Here is a 6,016-nt window from a genome sequence, read left to right as displayed (position 1 = left end):
AGTGCTTATATACCAATGTTAGAAGTCTAAATAATAAGATGGGTGAACTAGAGTGCCTCATTTTAAATGAGTATATTGATATAATAGGCATCACAGAAACATGGTGGAATGAGGATAGTCAATGGGACACAGTAATACCACAGTACAAAATATATCAGAAGGACAGAATAGGTCATGTTGGTCGGGGAGTGGCACTATTTGTGAAAGAGAGGATAGAATCAAATGAAGTAAAAATCTTAAATGAACCAAATGGAGATTCTATGGTACTATGGATAGTAATTCCGTGCTCTAATAAGAATAATATAGCAGTAGGGATATATTAGCAACCACCTGACCAGGATAGTGATAGTGACTGTGAAATGCTCAGGGAGATTAGTGAAGCTATTAAAATAAAAAACTCAGTAATAATAATAATGGGGGATTTCAACTATCTCCATATTGACTGGGTACATGTCATCTCAGGACAGGATGCAGAGATAAAGTTTCTTGACACTTTAAATTACTGCTTCTTGGAGTCCATAAGAGGAGAGGGAATTCTTGATTTAGTCCTAAGTAGAGACAGGAGCTGGTCCAAAAGATGAATATAGCTGGACCGCTTGGTAATAGTGACCATGATATAATTAAATTTAACATCCCTGTGGCAGGGAAAACACCACGGCAGCCCAACACTGTAGCATTTAATTTCAGAAAGATCTACACAAAAATGAAGTTAGTTAAACAAATTAAAAGGTACAGTGCCAAAAGTGAAATCCCTACAAGCTACATGGAAACTTTTTAAAAACACCAACTTGAATGTATACCCCAAATTAAAAAACATAGTAAGAGAACAAAAAAAATGCCACCATGGCTACACAACAAAGTAAAAGAAGCAGTGAAAGGCAAAAAGGCATCCTTGAAAAAGTGGAATTTAAATTCTAATGAGGAAAATAGAAATAACTCTGGCAAATTAAATATAAAAATATAATTAGGAAGGCCAAAAAAGAATTTGAAGAGCAGCTAGCCAAAGACTCAAAGTAATAGCAAATTTTTTTTAAGTACATCAGAAGCGGGAAGCCTGCTAAACAGCCAGTGGGGCCACTGGACAATTGAGATGCTAAAGCGTACTCAAGGACAGTAAGGCCATTGAAGAGAAACTAAATGAATTCTTTGCATCAGTCTTCACAGCTGAGGATGTGAGGGAGATTCCCAAACTTGAGCCATTGTTTTTAGGTGACATATCTGAGGAACTGTCCCAGATTGAGGTGTCATTAGAGGAGGTTTTGGAACAAACTGATAAACTAAACAGTAATAAGTCACTAGGACCAGGTGGTATTCACCCAAGAGTTCTGAAGGAACTCAAATGTGAAATTGCAGAACTACTGACTGTAGTCTTCAGAGTAGCAGCCGTGTTGGTCTGTATCCGCAAAAAGAAAAGGAGTACTTGTGGCACCTTAAAGGCTAACAAATTTATTTGAGCATAAGCTTTCATGAGCTACAGCTCACTTCATTGGATGCATTCAGTGGAAAAATGCATTCCACTGAATGCATCCGATGAAGTGATCTGTAGCTCACGAAAGCTTATGCTCAAATAAATTTTAGTCTCTAAGGTGCCACAAGTACTCCTTTTCTTTGAACTGTAGTCCGTAACCTATCATTTAAATCAGCTTCTGTATCAAATGACTGGAGGATAGCTAATGTGATGCCAATTTTTAAAAAGGGCTCCAGAGGTGATCTCGGCAATTACAGGCCAGTAAGCCTGACTTCAGTACCGGGCAAACTGGTTGAAACTATAGTAAAGAACAAAATTTGTCAGACACCTAGATGAACATAATTTGTTGGGGAAGAGTGGCCATGGCTTTTGTAAAGGGAAATCATGTCTCATCAATCTACTAGAATTCTTTGAGGGGGGTCAACAAGCATGTGGACAAAGGGGATCCAGTGGATATAGCGTACTTAGATTTTCAGAAAGCCTTTTACAAGGTTCCTCACCAAAGGCTCTTAAGCAAAATAACAGGTTTCAGAGTAGCAGCCGTGTTAGTCTGTATTCGCAAAAAGAAAAGGAGTACTTGTGGCACCTTAGAGACTAACAAATTTATTTGAGCATAAGCTTTTGTGAGCTACAGCTCACTTCATTGGATGCATCTGATGAAGTGAGCTGTAGCTCACGAAAGCTTATGCTCAAATAAATTTGTTAGTCTCTAAGGTGCCACAAGTACTCCTTTTCTTTAAGCAAAATAAGTAGTCATGGGATAACAGGGAAGGTCCTCTCATGGATTGGTAACTGGTGAAAAGATAAAGACTAGGAATTAAATGGTCAGTTTTCAGAATGGAGAGAGGTAAATAGTGGTGTCCCCCAGGGATCTGTACTGGGCCCGATCCTATTCAATATATGCATAAATTATCTGGAAAAAGGGGTAAACAGTGAGGTGACAAAATTTGCAGATGATACAAAATTGCTCAAAATAGTTAAGTCCCAGGCAGACTTCGAAGAGCTACAAAAGGATCTCTCAAAACTGGGTGACTGGGCAACAAAATGGCAGATGAAATTCAGTGTTGATAAATGCAAAGTAATGTACATTGGAAAATATAATCCCAACTATACATACAAAATGATGAGGTCTAAATTCGCTGTTGCCACTCAAGAAAGAAATCTTGGTGTCATTGTGGATAGTTCTCTGAAAACATCCACTCAATGTGCAGCGGCAGTCAAAAAAGCAAACAGAATGTTGGGAATCATTAAGAAAGGGATAGATAGTAAGACATAAAATATTACATTGCCTCTATGTAAATCAATGGTATGCCGACATCTTGAATACTGTGTGCAGATGTGGTTGCCCCATCTCAAAAAAGATGTATTGGAATTGGAAAAGGTTCAGAAAAGGGCAACAAAAATGATGGGGCTTATGGAACGGCTGCCATATGAGGAGAAATTAATAAGACTGGGACTTTTCAGCTTGGAAAAGAGATGACTAAGGGGGGATATGATAGAGGTCTATAAAATCATGACTATTGTGGAGAAAGTAAATAAGGAAGTGGTATTTACTCAACGCAAGAACTAGGGCTCACCAAATGTAATTAAAAGGCAGTAGATTTAAAACAAACAAAAGGAAATAACCTGTGGAACTCCTTGCCAGAGGATGTTGTGAATGCCAAGTCTGTAACAGGATTCAAAAAAGAACTGGATAAGTTCATGGACGACAGGTCCATCAATGGCTATTAGCCTGGGTGGACAGGGATGGTGTCACAAGCCTCTGCCCGAAGGTGGGAATGAGTGATGGGTTTGATCACTTAATGATTACCTGTTCTGTTCATTCCCTCTGGGGCACCTGGCATTGGCCACTGTTGGAAGACAGGATACTGGGCTAGATGGACCTTTGGTCTGACCCAGTATGGCTGTTCTGATGTTCTTATACAAGGGGGAAGAATTCAGGCTGCTTTAGGAATCCTAAACTCAGAATTTTCTGAGTTTTGCCATTTCAGTTTTAAACGCAAAGGTCGCTTTCCTGTGGATTTTTACATATGGTATAATGCTTACGTTTTCTGTCACTGGCATGAACACTTTGGTTGCTCTGGGTAATTACAGGTGGCTCTTCCACGTGAACGGGAGACGCTCTTCATTTAGAACAAGAATATTTGCTCATAAAGAAACATTCTTTTTTAAACGTAACTTTAAAATAACTTATGTTCTTGACTGTTCTTCCTCAGGTGTTGAGTATCCCCTTTTATATCTTTATGGTGGCAAAACCACCAAGCTTTTTGAAGTCTTTCTCTGGCTGTGCTTGTACAATATCCCTCTTGCTGTTTATACAGCACATAATGCCAGATCAGCTTTCTGGATGTTCATTCTCTGTAACATATCTTTATTGTTAGTATTATCACACATGCATGGTGGTGTTCACATGCTCTTTATGATGTTATGAAAAAACTGGGACAAAATAGTTACGTGCCATAATGTCATATCACCAGTGTATCTAGGTGTACATACACCTCTGCTCTGCCTCACTTTTTGCTTTGCTCTCATTTCCACACTCCTCCACCCCCCAGAAGTGCCCCCACCTTGCCCCAAGTCTCCAGATTGCATACAGCCACCTAGAAAGCAGATAGTGTTCTAAGACTAGTGTATTTCATTCCCTACCATATGCCCAGTGGTGACTGCTGAGACGTGAGGGAGGACAGGGGAAACTAGATCTTTTAAGGGAGAAGTCGTCAAAACAAATGCGTAGCATCCAAGTAAAGGTCTTGATGCGTCTGACTCAAAGCAAAGCACCTAGCACCCACCCAGCATGTCCTGAGGAGCCTCCACTGCATGTAACTTTCCAACCTCGGGCCTGATCCAATGCCCAGTGAAGTCAATGGGAGGCATTTCAAGAGATGACTTGGGGCTTGGCTACGCTGGCATTTTACAGCGCTGCAACTTTCTCGCTCAGGGGTGTGAAAAAACACCCCTCTGAGTGCTTCAAGTTTCAGCACTGTCAAGTGCCACAGTAGACAGTGCACCAGCACTGGTAGCTATTCCCCTTGTGGAGATGGATTTTTTTATAGTGCTGGGAGAGGTGGGTTTTTTTATAGCGCAGCTCTCTCCCAGCGCTGGTGCTGCAACTACACAGCCATGTTAAAATGCTGCTACGGCAACGCTTTAATGTTGCTAGTGAAGACATGCCTTTGCTTAGTGTTTAAGTACCTTCAGGGGCAAAAATACTGGGTTACTAAAGGAGTTTCTAGTCTAGCGGAGAAGAGTGTAACAAGAACCAGTGGATGGAAGTTGAAACCAAAAACATTCACACTAGTTAGAAACAAAGCACAATTTTTTAACAATGAGAATGATTAACCATTGGAACCAAGTACCCAAGGAAGTGGTGGATTCTCCATCTCTTGTTCTCTTCAGATCAGACTGGGTGCCTTTCTGGAAGATGTACTTTAGTGAGACACAAGTTACTGGGCTCAGTTGAGGGGTGACTGGGTACAGTTCTATGGCTTGTGCTATACAGGTCAGCCTCGATGATCTAATGGTCTCTGGACCTTAAAAATCTATTAATGAATTTTCATCTACTGTACTTCAGTGGTCTTTGGCCTGGTTCCTGAAGATGAGTATTGATGTAGGTGATGGGGAAGAAGGAAAAAGTCAGAGATGGTATTTATGGAATTGGAACAAGAAAAAAATGACTTCCCTCCATCTTCTCCCTCCTGTCAGTGAAACACCCCTGCAGATAGGAGAGTCTCCACTGAAAACTGATTCCAATGAATGGATGGAGCATTTGAGTCAATAAAGTGTCATTGAAGACCCAATATACGCAACTTAAAATGAGAATTTTGCCTAGAGTGATGGTAATATCCTATTTTCTCTGGTGTAAAATTGAAATAGATTGAGCCTTGTGATAGGGTAGTCGACTCAGCACAGGGATGGTGCCTGCTTCTGGCCACTCTAGAGATTAGCTCATGAGGTTGATGTCCCTTCCCACAGTTGCACACTGTCACTCCATCTCTCTCTCAGCTCTGCAGGCCCTATCGCTCCCGGAACTACTGTCCTCCTCCTGACTTGGCCCTCTGGCCAGGTCATCAAATGGTTTTCTCTTCCAGGTTTGGAATGTCTCTTCCTACAAACAGGCTCAAGCACTCTTGCTGTTGGTGTTGTGGTGTGTGTGTTTGCCAGTATATGTGCATATATATATATAAAACAGTATCCTGAAGTGTGGAAGATTAGAGTCTGGGTGGAGTTGATACATACTTTATTTTAAAAAGAAAAAAGCGTCAAGGGCGAAATGTTCCTTCATATCATTCATGTCCTCCATTTGTCAGTGTATTCTTTTTGAGAGAATATAGTGGTGAAAGATTCCAGATGGGGATTTCCAATAGAAGATCCCAGCATGATAGGCAACAGAAAAGCTAATTTTAAATTGGGGGTGAGAGTGCTTGAAGATAAGTGTTTACTTCCCCACTCAGCGATATGTTTTATCCCCTTTCATCTCCTTCCTGGATTCAACTTTCCATCTGTGCATATCGGCTTAAGTTTTGAGAAAGGAGCGTAAACAGCTTTCTG

Source organism: Dermochelys coriacea, chromosome 10, assembly GCF_009764565.3.
Source record: "Dermochelys coriacea isolate rDerCor1 chromosome 10, rDerCor1.pri.v4, whole genome shotgun sequence".
In the NCBI taxonomy this organism is placed as follows: Eukaryota; Metazoa; Chordata; order Testudines; family Dermochelyidae; genus Dermochelys; species Dermochelys coriacea.
Note: the sequence above shows the minus strand (reverse complement) of the source record.